An 18,468-nucleotide genomic window follows, 5' to 3' on the forward strand; every position below is an offset into this window, starting at 1 on the left:
AATTAAATGCACATTGTTTAAGGGAATATGTTTTAAATTTAAAGAAATTCAAGTTAAGCGAATGTGAAAGTATATTGCCATCCTGACTCTTAAGTTTGTTGTTTGATTTTTATAATTTGCTGACTCTTAAGTTGTTAGAAAACTTATTTATATAAAATAATCTTATTTTACACTCTTTCCATTCAACTAAATTATTTTAATTGAATTTCTATCTTCATTTTTTTAACAAACCAATTTTAATGAAACTCTTAAATAGAATCCATTCAAAGTATACACTCAGTGGTATTTGGTGTAATCGCATAGTTGTGAATTCATTACTTCAATCATTTTTAGAGCATTTTCCTTATTACAATAATGATAAAAATTAAAAAAAACAGCCAACCAAAAAAACCTCGTCTCCTCTCAATCTCTCTGTGCTTCCAATACCATACACAGCTGCTAATCTGTTTCCAGCTCTCTAGTTTATTTGAATTTATATTTTACAAAAACAGTATTATTTTGATGCCCGGTCCCACCTGCCTGAGCCTGGGTCCTGGGCCGGTGCCTTCCCCGCCGGGTCCAGCCCAACACCAGCACCCACCACCCGGGCCCACTCGGGCCCGAGCACCTTGCTCTCCCAGGCGGACACCCGCTGGTCCACTGCCCGCGAGGCCTCTGGCCCGTGCCCCTCTGGCCCCAACAGCAGGCAGGAGACTCCTTCCCCTGGGGGGGGGGGGGGGGGCGGGAGGGGGACGGCAGGGCCCGTGGATCTGTGCTCGGGGCACGAGGGCACACGAGGGCACGGCGAGCAGAGGCGCTGGTCCTGGCAGCCCGGCTCCGCGTCCAGTTGGGCTCGCGGCTGGGAGACCGAGGCCCAGCGGTGCAGGGTGTCACTGGCGGCCGGCAGGTGTGCGGAGGCCGGGTCTCGCTAGCGGGAGACCTGAAGGAAGCGGCCTCCCGAGGGGATCTCCCCCACGGGGCGAGCGGCGCGGGTTGCAAGGGTCCCTCCCGCCGGCGGCAAGTGCCCAGGCGCCTTCTGGAAGGTCTGGCCGAGCCGGCGGCCGTGTCGCCCTCGACTCCCGCCAGGCGCATCTGCAGGAGCTGGGCGAGCTCCGCCGTCAGCAGGCGCTGGGGACAGCGAGGCCTAGGCCGGCTGAGGCCGGGACGCCTGGAGGGGCTCGGGGTGGCAGGGCAGCGGGCCGGGGCCCCAGCTCTGCGGCCCAGGGCCTCTGCGAGGGGAGGCCCGTGCCGGCAGCCCGCAGGGCCCATGCGCAGGTGCGCGGGCACCGAGGCCACGCCCACCGCCGCGGCCCGGGGGCGCTTCCGCTGCGTGCGCCTCGGGGCCTCCCGCTGCGGCTGGGCAGCCCCCGGTGCCAGGTGCAAGGGCCTGTGCTCTGGCCCCAGCTGCGCAGGCCTGCGGACAGCCTGGCCCCGATCCGGCCACCTGCCGCTCTCCACCTGGCTCCACGGTGGGCGTTTGCAGCCAGCGCGGCCGCCCGCATCCGACGCCGGCTCGTGGCCGACGCTCCAAGGGAGAGCGGCCGCTCCCGCGCACGGCGCGGCTGTGTGGCAGGAAGGCCGAGCACCGTGCGGAGCGACCCCCGCCCTCCGGGTGGGCGTGGCTCCTGAGGGCGGCCCCGCCGGTCGAGGGCAGAGCCCGGCGGGGCCGGGAACACAAGGTCTGGACGCGGGGACCCGCTGCGACGGCCCAGGGCGCAGGGCCCGACCTCCGGTGGGAAGGCGTTCGGGGTGCGGGCGTGTGTGAGTGGGGGGGGGGGGCCCGCAGGCCGGGCCCTGGTTGGCCCCGCCTCCTGGGCGCGACGGTACCGGCTCTGGGTTGCCGACTGGGCGTGGTGGCAGGTGCTTGGCCCGGGCGCGGGGTGGTGAGGCAGGGCCGGCCGGCAGGGGGCGCCGGCGCTCGCGCCTGAGGCGGTCGCTGCGGGAGAGTCGGGGGCGGGCCGGGCTGGCAACGGGGGTGCGCGTGGCGGTCGGGGGTCTGCAGGGCGCCGTCCGCGGACTGAGCCGTCTGTGGCGCGGGGACCGCGCCGTGGGCCCGAGGGCGGAGCAGGGGCCGGTGGCGTGAGGGCAGGCGAGCGGCGGGGGTCCCGGGAGCCAGTGGCGTGCGGGGGAGGTGGGGCCCGAGGCCAGAGCGGCGGGCGGGTGGGCAGGGCGGCGGCGTGGAGCGGGCTCTTGGGGCAGCCGGCGTCCACGGCCATAGCACCCTGAACGCGCCCCATCTCCTCTGATCTCGGAAGCTAAGCAGGGTCGGGCCTGGTTAGTGCTTGGATGGGAGACCTCCTGGGAATACCGGGTGCTGTAGGCTTTTGCCACGCGCCGCCCCTCTCCACCTCTCGCTCGCGCTCCTTTTGCCCGCCCCGAGCCCGTCTCCCCGCAGCCCTCAGGGCCAGGTATGCAGGCCCCGGGCCCCTGGACCCCACCCCAACCCGCGCGCGCCCTTCCCTGGCGGCGCAGCCACGCAGGCAGCCTCGCAGGCAGCCACGCAGGCAGCGGCCACCCAGTCCTTTTTTGGTGCTCGCAGCCCCGCACCAACCCACACCTGGCTGGGGCACGCAGGGGCCCGCGCCCACTGCGCCTGGGCCCAACAGCCCAGGCCCGCTAGACTTGTCGGCGTCCGGCGGGCCCTGCCTCTGGCCCGTGCCCTGGAACCGTGCACACCGGGCCTGCCCCTTCTCGCCTTTCCCTGCCTTGCCTGGCACCACGCCGATGGGCCCCATGCCACAGACTTCCTGTGGCCCCCTGAGCCCAGGCGACAGGCCCCACCCAACCAGCCGCCCACGCCCTGTGGCCTCTCGGGCAGCGGGGAAGCGGGCGGCGCTCTCCCTCGGCCAGTGCGGTCTGTACCCCTGTGGCGACCAATGGGACACGATCCGGAGCCCACGAAGCAGACACACAGGCGCACGCACGCACGGACACTAGCACACGTGCCCAGGGCCCATCGCTTCTCCCGCACGGGGCTGGCGGCATTCAGAGCCCAAGGCGCCTGAACACACCGCCGGGGGAGGCGGAGGCCGCCAGGGGGCCACCTGGCTGAGCCCGGGACCCACCTGGCTGAGCCCGGGTCCCACCTGGCTGAGCCCGGGTCCCGGGCCGGTGCCTTCCGCGCCTGGTCCAGCCGAACACCAGCACCCGCCACCCGGGCCCACTCGGGCCAGAACTCCCTGCCCTGCACGGCGGACACCCGCCGGTCCGCTGCCCGCGAGGCCTCTGGCCCGTGCCCCTCTGGCCCCAGCAGCAGCCCGGGGCCTCGCCCGTGGGCCGGGATCTGTGCTCGGTCCACGAGGGCACACGAGGGCTCGGCGAGCAGAGGCGCTGGTCCAGGCAGCCCGGCTCCGTGGCCAGTTGGGCTCGCGGCTGGGAGACTGAGGCCCAGCGTTCCAGGGTGTCACTGGCGGCGGGCAGGTGTGCGGAGGCCGGGTCTCGCTAGCGGGAGACCTGAAGGAAACCGCATCCCTAGGGAGATACTTGCTAATTAAATCCAACAACACATTAAAAAGAATTATTCATCATGACAAAGTGGACTTTATACAAGGCATCCAAGTTTGGTTCAACACAAGAAACTCAGTCAGCATAATACACTACATTAATAAACCAGAGAAGAGAAATCACGTGATCTTATCAATTGACACAGAAAAGACATTTGATAAAATGCACCATCTTTTCTTGATAAAAGTACTACAAAAATCGGGATAAAAGGAAACTTTCTAAACATGGTAAAGGCCATATATTTTCTTCAATGGTGAAAGACTGAAAGCTTTCCTGCAGAGACCAGGAACAAGACAAGGATGTCCACTGTCACCACTCTTATTCAATTTAGTGCTAGAGGTTCTAGCTAGACCAATCAGCCAACAACAAGAAATAAATGGCATCAAGATCTCTATGTGGAGATGATATGCTCCTATACCTAGAAAGTCCTGAAAAACCTGTAACAAAGCTGCTAGAACTAATAAACAATTTCAGCAGAGGGGCAGGATGCAAGATTAATATGCAAAAATCCGTAGTGTTTCTATACACTAGTAATGTGCAATCAGAGAAGGAAGTCAGGAAAAAAATTCCATTTACAATAGTGACCAAGGAATCAAATATTTAGGTTAAGTTTTTAACCAAGGATATAAAGCACTTATATCTAGGAGACTACAATGCCTTGGTAAAAACAGACAAATAAACAAAACTTAAAATAATAAATTGAAGAACATTCCATGCTCATGGATTGGAAGAATAAATATTATTAAGATGTCATTTCTACCCGAATTGATACACAGATCAGTGCAATCCCAAAAAATTGTTTAAAGAAACAGAAAATACAATTATCAAATTTATTTGGAAGAGTTAGGGGCCCCAAATAACCAGAAACATCTTAAAAATGAAGAGCAAAGTTGGAGGACTCTCACTTCTGAACTATAAATTTATTACATAGCTAAAGTGGTAAAAAAAAAATTAGCATGGTACTGGTATAAAGATAGACACATAGACCAATGGAACAGAACTGATAGTTTAGAAACAGACCATCATATCTATGCCAAGTGGTGTTTGAAAGGCTGTCAAACCCACCCAGCCAGGGCAGAACAATTTATTCAATAAATGGTGCTGGGAGAACTCGATATCCATATCCAAAAGTAAAAGAGAGGACCCTTATCTCACACTTTATACAAAAAATTAACTCAAAAGCTCCTAGAAGTAAATGTAGGGAAACATCTTCAAGAACTGGTGGTAGGTGGTGGATTCTTAAACCTTGCCCCAAAAGCATGAGCAATGAAAGAAAACATGGATAAGTGGACCTCCTCAAACAAAAATACTTCTGTGATTCTAAGGACTTCATCAAGAAAGTAAAAAGGCAGCCCATTCAATGGAAGTATTTGGAAACCACATATCTAATAAGGGTTTGATTTCCATTCATATAAAGAGATTATACAACTCAACAATAAAAGAGCAAGCAATCCAATTTTTAAAATGGGCAAAAGACTTAAAAAGACATTTCTCCAAAGAGAAAATACAAATCGCGAAAAAAGCACATGAAAAAATGTTCAATATTCCTAGCTATCAGGGAAACACACATCAAAACAGCAATGAAATAACACCTCACCCTGCACAGAATGACCATTATTTAAAAAACAGAAAACAGTAAGTGCTGGAGAGCATGTGGAGAAATAGGAATACTCCTTCACTGTTGGTGGCATTGTAATATGGTGCAGCCTCTGTGGAACACAGTTTACTGGTTCCTCAGGAAGCTAAATATAGAACTGCCGAATGATCTAGCATTTCCTCTACTAGGAATATTTCCAGAAGAACTGAAAACTGTGACACAGACACCGATGTCCATAGCAGCTTTATTCACAATTGCCCAAAGTGGTAACAACACAAGTGCCCATCAATGAAAGAATGGATAAACTAAAGTTTATTCCTAATTATATACATATGGTAGAATACTATGCTGCTATAAGAATAAATGAAATTGGGACAGAAGTGATAACATGGATGTACCCTGAGAACATTATGCTAAGTGAAATAAGCCAGGCACAAAAGGACAAATATTGCATGGTCTCACTAACATGAACTAAATACGAAGAATAATCACATGGAGTTAAAACCTAGAGTGTAGGTTATTAGGAGATAAGAGGAAGCCTGAGAAGGTATACTGATGCTTAATATATGTAGAAGGTTTTGTTTTAATTAACTTGACTGTAAAAATGTGGAAATGGATGAAGTTGATGGTAACACATTACTGTGAGTAGAACTAATGAAGCTGTTTTTTAAGTGGGAATGTGGCTGAAAAGCATAGTCTAGGGATGTAAATGTCAATTGAAAGAAACCTAGAGAATAGTCTAGGGACTGAATGACATAGTGAACGCAGAGGTGGATGAGAATTGTGGTTAATAGTCCAAATGCAAGAATGTCCTCCTGTGAACTAGAACAAGTGTACATCACTATTGCAAGGAGGTGAGAATGTGGAGAAGCTTGGGAAAAGCACAATTAGTGTAACCTATAGACTATAGTTAAGAGCAATACTGTAAAACTCTCGCGTCATGCCAAAGATGTACTGTGTTAATAATAGGAGAGATGGAAAAAGTATGCCAAATGTGTGCTATGGATCATAGTTAGTCTTAATAGTCTGATAATATCTCAAAATCTATAACAAATGTTCCACAACAATGTAGTGTATTGGGGGAGGGGTGTTGTATGGGAATTCCACACATGTGCATGATTGTTTTATAAGTTCAAAACTTCCTTAAAAAAACATATTTTGAAAAAATCAGTTATAGGTATGGTCCATGCTGGAGCAAACTTCCTTTCCTTTTGTGGATAGACCTGTGAAACCTGGAAAACAACATATTTGCTTCCAACGCACAATGATGGGACTAGTCTTAGGACAGATGTTTGCATTGCAGAAGGAAGAAATTAGAAGGAAAACAGCAAGTCTGAAACATATCAGGGAAAGCTCCATTAGATCCCAAAGTCTGCGTGTCGTCTGTGGGTTGATGCTGTGTCCTCCACGCCTGCTGGAGGCAGCCCGTCATTCCAGGCACTGGGGCAGATCCACACTCTCCGCCCAGCGGAGGCCCCGGCTCTCAGAGCACGGAGGGGGAATGGGATATAATCCTCAATGCTTTTATTTAGAGATTTTGTTACATGTGAAATTTTATTGTACTTCTAGTTTTAGCTTCTTACTAGGAAAAAAACACAACAACACATTTTTAGGACAAGAAGAAGATTAAAGAATCTATAACCTACTTCCTCATTTTTCAGTGAGGATCAATTAGCTCTCCTACACCTAACTGATAGGACTTTCAGAAAGAGGGAACAAAGAGAATGGGTGTTAGGTGATTACAAGAGAAATAATACACTTTCCCAATATGTTTCTGCTCAGATTGCAAAGGTTTACGTAATTTCACACAAAGTATCTGAAACTTATTTATGAAACTTTGGAACAAATGAATGAAAAAACTTGGAAATAGAGAGATAGAAAATAAGTTTACTACAAAATTATGAGAGCAGCCATCCAAGTGGTTGGTACTAAGGCAAAGAGCCTTGTCTGCATTATTAACTCTGCATATTTTTCTGGAAACAGAATTTCCAGATCTTTGTTGCCATAGATTTAGAGTTTAAATTGACATTATAAATTTCCATAATCTGGCAAATGATGGCTAAAAAATAAAGATTTTAAATGAATGAAAACCTGGGCATCTTGATGATTCTGATAATATAAGGCAATACCATGATCTTACAAAATTCAACAGACTATTTAAAGAGACACACATTTTAAAAGTAAAATTCAAAAAAAAAATAAAAAACATGTCAAGCAAAAAAGTGATTTTTCAAGTGCTTTTTTGAAGACACTCATTAACTGCTAATAAATATCATTCACAACAAATTTTAAAGGGCAGAAGTTAAAAAAAAAACACAATTAGCCAGATGTGTTTTGAACCTAATGATTTCACTTATAAACAATACAATTAGTATCTGAATATATTAAGTAGGTACATGAATGCTTCATGCTGGTTACTAAATTGCTTTGTTTGTCAAATGGATATATTACTTTACTCAGAAATAAATTTATAAAACTCAAATTAGGAAACCGTGTAAAATAATTTCAAAGACTTATTACTCAGAGTAAAAGTATGAGACTAATTAAAACTAACTCTATTCAAATGCTTTCCAATACCTAAATGAAAGGAATAATTTCCTTGGAAAATAGAGTTTCAAAAAATCGATTACAGCACAGAGGCAAGAGTTTTAGGAAGAGAGATGAAGAGAGAAACACATAGCCAGAGTATCATAGATTAATTCAATACAATTTCCTATTCCTGATAAACACAAATCTCTAAACTAAAAGGGCTTAGTCTAGGCCCAGCACAGTGGACTTCAAAATGTATTAAGTTACAACTACAGGCCATGCCATTTCTGTGGAGGAGAAATGTCCCCATATATACACCACATGTATAATATAGATACATATGTCTTTATATGTAATGATGTGTGTATATATGTGTGCATGATATAAATATATATTACATATATATATACACACATATGTAATGGTATGATCATGAGTTGAGTACTGAATTAGAGCGAAGGAATGAATATTTGTCCTGAAAAACAGATCAAGAAAAATGGAGGATCTATGGATTTTTAAGTCACTGAGAACTGTCTTAACGCAGCAGAGTGGGTAGAAGGAGAAAAACCTGTATTCCTCTTGCTAATTCTTAAATTGAGTCAAGGAAGAGTGATAAAGAAGTATACCTGCTGTCATCAGTAAACAGGAGGGCTGCAACTGGTTCACACTAGTTAAGGAGACACAAATTTTAGAACCTCTTCCTAACCTGGCATTCAGGGACATCATAGTAATGCTTGAAATTGACCTTGGAAGAAGTATTTTTTAGATAGAGCTTGGCAGAAACTATAAATGAAGTCTTGATTATTTACTTATTTTTTTTTTCTACCACACAGGCATTTAAACATTCATCAGCATACCACTTACTAACAAATTTCCATGGATTCACTAATGAACAGGGATTTCTTCAAGAGCCTCAGTGAAGCGTATTGTGCTATATCAAGGTGGTTTGGCTGGTGTATTTCCTAGACACCCTGTCCCTGGATGGTTCTAGATTTAAACTCAGCCCAAAGATGAACGTGCACGCTATCTGGAAGGCCGATGTGATGCATGCAGACTTCACCCCTAGAAGCCACTGTGCTCAGAGCAGCTGAAGGCCACCCCTGAGGTGCCCTTGGGTGGACTTATCCTCATCGTCCCCCACTTCACACCTGGCTCCCCTTCTGATGCCCAGGTCAGCTGGCCAGCAGGAGCCTCAGATGCAGGGATGGTAGCGCCGTGGAGGTAGGAGGTTCCTGTGGACAAGCTCCCTCTTTGCACTTCCATCTTTGGTACTGGGTGTGTATGGCCCCTCTGATTTTTCTATAAGCTTCCCTGGTCCACCTGCACCATCACTTAGAACTGGCTCGTAGCTTTGTCTGATCCTCTCACTCCTCCCTCCAGAAACTTTCTTCTCCACCTCCTCCTTAACATTTGTGTGTGATCTGATTCCTGTAATCAATCTTGGCAACTGCAGAGGTTGTGCTCCCAGACTGAACTCTGACTAATTCAGAAACAGCATCAGGGAACAAAGATGCTCACATCACTTCTAGGTCCTGAAATACACGGGATAGGAGATTGAGAACAATTTTGTAGCAGTAATTGTTGTAAATAGGCATGCAAAGATGGATGCATTTAATTATGATAGTCACATAAAGGGCAGCATTTCTCTCCAGGGATGTGGTCCCCGGCACTTTCCTCAGCAATTGCAGAACTTCCCAGTGCACCCAGGCTCTGATGCTAAAAGCACAAACACGTGGTAGCCTCAGTGAATCAGATTGCATATCAGGTTAGTTAGACTCACAAGCCACTGGTGTGCAACGAAGCAGTAGACATGTGTTACGCTTCACCTGTCCCTGGCAGAGGCTGCGGTAGTGCTCAAACCTTTCTAAGGACAGGAATCACCTGGACACTCACGGAACCATCCAGGAGCCTTCTCTAAGCCTGTCCAATCAGAACCTCCAGGGAAGGAGCCCAAACACCTGTGCTACAGGTTCATTTTGACAATAGGAAGTCCTCAGAAATTTGAGTATAGATGGTTAAGTCACAAGGTTACGCGATTTTGTAAAATTTACAAAAGGAAGCTATTTTATCCACTACCAGTAAGACACCTGCCTCTTCCCCACGTTCATCTCAGCACGCGTGGTCCTGCCCTTCTAGCTAGGTGACCTGGCAGGCACTTTTACCATTGAACTGAGGGCAGGTTCACTTGCTGAATTATTTCATTTGACTTTGTAGAATATCTTCCCTTACTTCGGAGTCACTTTCCTGTACAGTTGAGTCATTCCCAGTCCTCTTGGCATTAGAAGAGCTTTTAGGAACACAAGCGCATGGCTCGCGGCTTGCCGGGCCGCAGGACAAAGGCCGCCCGCTGGCTGCACAATGGGGCTGAAGGTTCCAGGTCACTGAGGCTGGAAGTCCAAGGCCAGGGGCTGGCCAGGCCATGCCCTGCCCAGGCGGTGCCCTCCCTGCAGTGCCAGGCCCGCGCCCTCCCCAGGCTTTTGCCCACTTCTCCGGCGTCTGCTCTGCCTGTGCTCGCTGACTTCTCGCTCCTCCCTGGAGCTTCTCTGTATCTGAATTTATCCCGCCCCTAAAATTCTCCAGGGATCTGGAGTAAGGGGTCCCATATTCCGTCGGGCAACCCCTTAACTAAAGGTAGCGCCTTCAGGAGGTCCTCCATGCACCTGGGTCCTGCCTGGCACGTGGATTGAGGCTGAGGACAAGTGCCCTGGGGGCTTCCTGACTCAGCCTCCTGCACCTGCCACCGGCGGATTCATGCGGGAGCGGAGGAGCCGCTGCTCAGATGCCCAGGACGCGGGCAGGTCAGTCAAGCACGGGAGAAAGGGCCGACGCCTGCGTGGACACAGGAAGAAAACGTTTATGTTCTTTCACTTACCAGCCAAACCCTAAATAGTACATGTGTATCCAACAATTAACTAAACAGAAAATTCAGATAAAAGGAGCATTATGGAAAAAGTATAAAGATGAGTTTTAAAAAAACAATGGAAACATGGCAATATTTTGGTATAAATTTTAACCAAAATAACAGATCATACGAGTTCAGTAACACATTAAGAGAAAGAGATGAGCTTTGCCTGGTGAATAAACTCTTGATGTTTGATAAACCAATAAATTAAGAGGATTAGAGCATACGAACCCACTGGAAATATTTTCAATCTCCTGATCATATGAAACAAAACACTGACATTGAGCAAGATAACCTAAAACTAAAATAGGCCAGTGCAGTGAGGACACTGACAACAAACTAGGTATTCAATATCACTTAAAAAATACTTCAGATAGCAAGCACACAAGATAATTGAAGTATTCTAAAATCTTACAGCTTATATTCAAAGCACACTTTAGAGCATCCCCCCAGTTTTACAATCCAGTAAATGTAATTCATATTCCCTGTAAGTTATGAAGAACAAAAAACAGTGCTAAGCATTTATTGATAAATAACACATTTCAGACAACAATGTTGGAGGCAAGAATTATCTTTTATTTTTTCTACAAAAGATATCATAATAGTTTTGGCAAAGAGTATGCAGATGAAAATCCAGGCAAATATATATGTTAGAGGTGTTGTCAGGCAATTAATTAATTTTTCCCCAGATTTGTGATGTTTTTTAATATTGCTAAATTCTGTAATTTATTATAATCTCCCCTCTCATAAATAAGTATAGACTGTAAATAATTGTGCATTCATAAATGTATTCATTTTATTTTAAATAGTCATCTGTAATTCTATTAACTATAAGTCCCTAAATTTGGATTTACCTTTGCTTATAGTAGATAGTCAATGAATATTTGAATATATACCTAATTTCCTACAAGGGATATTTTCCTTCTTAGATACAAATGAACTGCTCTCAGCTTGTGCCTGAGACTTGGGGTAAAAGAATGGGAGAGAAATTGATGGGCATAATTTCCTTCACCATGCTTTACTGGTGGGAGCAACCTTGGTTATCTTTTTATTTTTGAGATTTTAATACATTAACAACTAGCTCTTTCCATGTTGACTTTATAAAATGAGCTTTTTTTTAAACAATAATTTCTCATTAAAAGAAGAGGACAAGGAGTGGATGTGGCTCAAATGGTTGAGCTCCTACTCCTCACATGGGAGGTCCTAGGTGCAGTTCCTGATGCCTCCTAGAAACAAACAACAGCAACAACAACAAAACAACAAGCAAACAAATGGGAAAACCAGCTCAGGGGAGCCGATGTGGCTCAGTGGTTGAGTGCTGGCTTCCCACTTATGATGTCCCAGTTTCAATCCTTGGCCCTGGTACCTCAAAAAAAAAAAAAAAAAAAAGAGAGAGAGAAGGACTATATATACTTTTCCAGAACGTCAAAGAGCTTAAGAAAAATGTGTAGATTACCTGACATAGTAGGAAATTAATACCTGATAGTAAACCTACCTTATGGGTCTTTATTTTTGATAACTTAAAAAATGTTTCTTGAAAAATAACCTACATACTGTAAAGCACACGTATCTTAAGTGCAAAACTCGAGGAAGTTACACAGGCACACACACAACTGCCAAGGTCAGGAGACCCAACCTCCACAAGGCCTTCCCTGGCTTCCCAGTCCGTTTTCACAGGAATTGCTCACCCCCAGAGGTCGTTGCTCTTCTAACTTCTATGATAAATAAGTTTTGAGTGTGACCCCAAATTAGCCCTTTGCTGCATTTTCTTTCCCTCCGGCATGTCTACACGTTCTCTGAGGGACATATTTGCACAACTGTTTCACTAGTTTTCCAGAACCCCAATAACTAATATTTGTGTTAAATTATTAATGACACATTTTCCATTCATATCAGTTAATTAATAGTTGGTTAAAAACACCAAAAATAAAAAATAAAAAAACCCAACTTGTATAATTAAACAGGATGCTTCTCTCTGGCTCATGTCTGTGTGTGACTGGCTTGTGTGTGTGTAGTGTACCTGAATGCAAGTACTGGTACACAGATATTCTAATTTTCTCTATTTCAGAGGCCTACTGAAAGGAGAAAGAAGAAATATATTTATTGGCCTGATTTATTTCTTCTCTACAACCCTCTACTAGAATAGTTATAACAGATTCCTTCAGATTGGTCCAGGAAGACTTTCTTGAAATGGTAAGTTATTGGCATAATGGTGTATTAGTCAGACAAAGGGATGCTGCTGCAAAATACCAGAAATCAGCTGGCTTTTATGAAGGGTATTTATTTGGGGTAGAAGCTTACAGTTACCAGGCCATAAAGCATAAGTTACTTCCCTTACCAAAGTCTGTCGCCAAGTGTTGGAGCAAGATGGCTGCTGACGTCTGTGAGGGTTCAGGCTTCCTGGGTTCCACTCTTTCTGGAGCTTGTTTCTCTCCAGGCTCAGCTGCCCTGCTTGCTCCACAAGGCCAGCTGTTGACTATCAGATACCGGCTCTGTCTCTCTCCCCGTGGCTCGATTCTCTCTGGGCTCAGCTGTTCTGCTCCTCTGTGTGCTTACTTCCCGGGCTCCAATATCAAAACTCCAACCTCCCTTCTCTGCGGTGCAGTTTCTCTGTGAGTTCCCATCCACTGAGGGGGCGGGGACTCAACATCTACTGAAGTGGCCCAATCAAAGGCTTAGTCATTATTTCATCAAGTAAAGTAAAACCTCCAAATCCAACACACCCTAATATACCTATACACCCAGAAGACGAGAACAGTTTACAAACACAATCCAATATTTCTTTTTGGAATTCACCAGTAATATCAAACTGCTACAAATGGGAAGAGTGAGAGAGGCAGGGGTGGGTAGAAGAGTGGTAAACACTCAAATCTAAGGAGAGAAAATATGCAGCATATGCAGCATGCATGTAATGGAATTAACAAATCATATTAAAGATTAAGTAAACTAAGCATGTATTTGGGTACATGTGGAAGCTGGGGAATGGGAGGCAAGTGGAGAATAACAAAGACAAAGAGAATCAAGAAAGGTTATAAAGGGCAAATAGATAAACTTAGCCAGTAGGAGTCAGATTGAGGGTGAGGCACGATTTCTGTGGAAAACAAGCAGATAATGGAGGTCTTTCACTTGGTGAAAAAGACAGACCTTAGGATTTGACCCATACTTACTTCGTCAGAACTTTTAATTTGTGGTGCTTTAGCCAAATATTTAATAAGTGTCTCCTGTGGCAAAAAACTCCCTCTTTTTTTTTGTTTTTTATTTTTAGCTTATGTCAAGTAACACTGTCAAAATCCTTTATTTTTGTTAGGTACAGCATAGCGCCATCCTTGGATTTTTGCCTTTCCCTGAAAAATGTGCATTACTAAATGCTGCCTTAGGGGCCTAGTATCTGAGTGCAATCGGCAGTAGGCAGTCCAAGGTATCCCCTCGTTTTCTCACTGACAACAGGTTTTGCAGTTACTTTGAGTCTGTAAATAAGTTTTAGGAGGAGGCTAGTTAAATGTAGATACTTCTAATTTAACAAATTGCAGTATTTAATCTATCTTTTTAAACCGAAAGTCTCCTATATTCCAGAAAGGGAGTCTCCCTTTTTTGGGGTCACTTTCTGCAGTCGGGGTCCAACTTTAACCCGAGGGACAGCACTGTGGTTAAGCTTAATTCATAACTCAGACTCTAACTGAATAAATTGCTAATTCTGTTACTTGGGCAAATTACTTTACTTCTTCAATAGCCTCATTTGTAAAACAGAGATAATAGTACCACCTCTTTCAAGAACTGATATGACTATTAACTGAGGTAATTCATGCGACACTGCAGACAATTTAGCTTTTAGGTCACTTCTGTCACTTGCCCTTTGTACATTTAGTGTGAACATTCCTCCTGTTTTGTTTCCTGAAGTTTTCTTACCATTTCCCAGTATGAACCATAGATTTTAAGATTACTTAAAACCCATTGCAAGAATCCAGCCTCCTGTAAATGTAGATATACCCATCCTCCATCCTGCAAGCGAAGCTCGTATATTCATGCTCTGCTGTGAATTCTGCATTCACGCTGGCTTGGTACACTTATTTTCTTTAGCTTTCTTGGCACACAGAAAACTACAATAGCATGTTTCAGCTCAGAGATCTATGACTTCCTTCATGTCAATTTGAAAAAATTTGCACCAGTGCTGCTGAGGCTACTGCTCAGATGATTCACTAAAATGGCTAGTTTGTCACAGTTAACTTCAGGCAGCCTTAGAACCACAGGAATACTGGCAAAATTTCAGCTTCACTCTTCAGATATTTAGACCTCGGGCAGACATATTAGCCACAATGTTTATGGAGTGTGCCTGGATGGAAAGAAGCAACTGGAGTCATTAGCTAGACCCCTGGGAAGGGCCCACGAGGGCTCCAGAAATGTAATACATCAACGCGCTTCTTCAATTATGCAAATACACTTTTTGTAGAGTCCATGGGCATTCAGATTTTGAAGAAGCAGATTTTTTTGAGAGCAAGGATTACTTTATTTGCTTGTTAATAAATGTATTTACACAAATTGTACTCCTACATAGTTACATAGTATTCTTTGTCATGCTTACTCCTTCCCATACCCACAGCCTCCCATGACAAGCTTCCAACATCTTCTGCGTATCTGGTGGAAAAAGGCAAAGGACAGAACTGTCAGCCACTTGTACCTTGAAGCCTTTCAACAACTCCCCACTCCGATGAGAGGGGCTGTGTCCTTCGAGAGTTCACCAGGGCCTGCAGGACTGCAGCCGGCCGCCTCCTTCTCGAGCTGCAGCCATGACGTTTCCTTCATTTCCTTCTTTATTTTCAGGTTTATTTTTATTTTTTTTTTATTTTTACACTTTTTAAGTTAAAGTTAATAGATCACAAAGAATGTTACATTAAAAAACATAAAACACATAAGAAGTTCCCATATACTCCTTTCCCCACCCCTACCCCATCATTTTTGTAAATTGTATTTTTTGGAAGATATATACATCACACACAGAACAATGTTACATTAAAAAATGTAACAGGTTCCCGTATATCCCCCCACCCCCTCACCGTACTCCTCCCACACCAACCAACCTCCCCCATCATTGCGGCACAGTCATCGCACTCGGTCAACACATTTTGGAGCACTGCTGCACCGCATAGATAATAGTTCACCCTGTAGTTCACACTCTCCCCCAGTACATTCAGTGGGTTAAGGCAGGATATGTAAAGTCCAGCACCTGACCCTGCAAAATCATTTAGGACAACTCGAAGTCCCAAAAATGCCCCCTCATCACATCTCTTCCCTCTCCCGGCCCTTAGCACCTACTGTGGCCACTTTTTCCTCCTCAATGCTATAATTTCTTCTATTACTAGTCACAATAGTTTTATAGTAGAATATCAGTAAGTCCACTCTAACCCATATATATTTTTAAAACATTTTTAAATACTTTATTTTTTTAGAATTAAAAAAATCTTCCCTCCTTCCATGAATCCTCTGCTCAGGTTTTCTGCTGGGTCAGAACCAACCCTACCTCCCTAACCAGATGAACACCTCACCTAGTTAACTGCTGAAAACATAGAGCTATCAGCTTCTTAGTTTTTTTTTCTTAGATTCTCCCATTGGACAAGCTACTCCTTTCCTTTGGCATACGTATTTCAATCTGCAGTTATTTACGTGCACATTTATTTGCTTACTGCCTTCCCTCTTAGACCATCAGTTCTGTGACAACGGGCACAGCGATTTGTCCCGGCTCAGCTCCTGTTCCTGCTCCTGGCACTGCACCCACCTGGGGCACAGATGTCGGGTTGGGTCAGTGCTGGCACTGAGCCCAGGGCTCCAGGAGCCAGGGCAGTTTATCTCAAGGAACCAGGAAGGAGGGATGGCAACGAATTCAAGATCTAGAAACCTCCTGCCTTCTGAAGTATGTTTTGGGAAGTAGGATGCAGGGTCACCTGTCTGCCAAAATGACCCATTAGGGATGTGGTTTTGTGAGCTAAGATTAAGAGCTGAATTTAAATGTGCTTTCAGGGAGGAGTTCACACTGATACTAAAATTCTCAGGAGGTTTCCAGCGAATGGAAGTGGCAAGCATTTAAGATCCCCTAATGCGGCGGTTTGCTCGGTCGGTAGAGGTGGGGTCTGGCTGCGGATGAGGGGTCGGTCCAGCTCTGGACGAGGGGTCGGTCCCGCTTGGGAAGAAGGGTCGGTCCCGCTTGGGACGAGGGGTCGGTCCGGCAGCAGACGAGGGATCGGTCTCACAAGGGGTTGCGCGGTTCGGCTGACGGGGTTGCCCGGAGAAGCAGGCGACGAACTGGGGACAAGGGAGGCCAGGCCCTTGTCGGGGGCTCTCAGGACTGGAGGGCGCACGGCAGAAGAACTACCGCGGAGACAAGGTAAACACGCAAGTCCACTTTATTGAGGGAGAGGCAACAGTTTTATAGGGGCTGGGGAAGGCTGATTGGTCGAAGCCACGCCCTGTTCTGATTGGTTGCCGGTGAAAGGTCAGTGGGCGGTACTGGATGGGGGAGGGGTGGTGGTTAGGGATTGGCTGTCGCTGTTGCTGGGGGAAGGGGCAGGGTTTAGGGATTGGTGGCTGCTGTTGCTGGGGTGGAGGGCAGACTTGAGTTTCCCGCCCACGCCTGGCTGTTGCTGCTGTCGGGGGAGGGAAAAGGGCAGACTGGATTTTTCCGCCCTGCGGCTGCGCAGGGAGAAGGAAGAAGAAGGGTGCCGCCCTACAAGGCATTGTGTGGCGCCATCCGGGAGGAGGGGCGGCTGCGGAAGCATGGCTGCCGAGAAGGGGAGACCCGAGGGCACTCTGCGCCCATGCCGAGCTTCCTTCAGGGGTGGCGGTGAGTCCGACCAGCCACCCTATTATGGGGGCAGCAGCTTGGCCTGCCGCGGCCGTTCCCCTGCCAGGCCAGCAAACCACGCTTCAGCCCGAGGGGTGACTGCACCCTAATATCTGATCAGTTGAAAAAAATGGATGCGCACTTCTAGTTTGAATAAATGACTGGCGTTTCCAGGGTCTGCTCGCGTGTCCCCCTCCTGAAGCTTTGGGATTCACTGTGGTGGTAGGTGAAGAGGCTTGTGGTGGCCACAGGCAGTTCCTTTCAGTAGCAGCTGGTATAACCGTAGTGAACTGTTGGCTGATGACAGTGCTCAGGACACCATGGGGTCCTGACCTGGGGTGAGAGTGGAATGTGACACGGTCTTTTCAACGGACTTCTCCAAATATAGGTCTATGTTAGGGAACAGACGTGTTGACTCTATTTGGTCCATTGGCTACTTTGTTTACGAATTCTTTACAAATGTATGATCTAAACAACTTCTTTGAATTCCAATGATACAGATATTATTTAATTATTTGGATTCATATTCTCACATTTATTCACATAAGGCTATTAAAAATTTGAATACAGGGTACCTGAGGATCTACTTGTGGTGGTTTTGTAACTTTTTCTTCCATTTTTTGGCTTATCATTTTCTAAAACTATAAACAATGATAACTACACTACAAACTTTTATTTTGTCATGGGCAATCGTAGGTAATTTACAGGGACACTTCATTTTATTTAATCCAGTCCATGGCTTTCGATGTATTATTAACAGAGAATAGGTCTCTTAGGAGTATTTTTGAAATAAATAAACATGAAGATTAGCATTCTAATTCTAGGTCTGCTAGGTGTGCTCACTCTCTTTCACAACTAGTATCATCTTAAAAAACTATGCAACCATGAAAAAGTTATTTTCATCTTCAAAAGGAAGGAAGTAGCTTTTATTCTTTCCTTTTAAATCTACATTTCTAGCAGTAGGTAATCCAGTAATTTTTAAAGGTAGATAAATCTGTTTTTGTGTAATCTTAGTTTTTGGAAAAGTAAATCCTGATATTAGTAGATCTATTTCAGAAAACTTGTGTTTTTATCCTCTTTTTGGCCCCTTGGAATTAGGCTGCTACATTATTTTTCATTTCATTC

The 18,468-nt window shown here is 46.0% G+C and overlaps 1 long non-coding RNA gene and 1 pseudogene across 1 annotated transcript; both read left to right on the plus strand.

The window, feature by feature from the left end:
• The first annotated feature begins 1,601 nt into the window (after positions 1 to 1,601).
• On the plus strand, positions 1,602 to 17,915 carry LOC131275587 (uncharacterized). Its single transcript, XR_009183008.1, has 4 exons — positions 1,602 to 1,711; positions 8,443 to 8,830; positions 12,580 to 12,704; positions 15,109 to 17,915. It is a non-coding gene; the product is annotated as an uncharacterized lncRNA (long non-coding RNA).
• LOC111758831 (5S ribosomal RNA) lies at positions 2,184 to 2,302 on the plus strand (annotated as a pseudogene).
• Positions 17,916 to 18,468: the final 553 nt, after the last annotated feature.

This window comes from Dasypus novemcinctus, chromosome 23, assembly GCF_030445035.2.
Source record: "Dasypus novemcinctus isolate mDasNov1 chromosome 23, mDasNov1.1.hap2, whole genome shotgun sequence".
In the NCBI taxonomy this organism is placed as follows: Eukaryota; Metazoa; Chordata; class Mammalia; order Cingulata; family Dasypodidae; genus Dasypus; species Dasypus novemcinctus.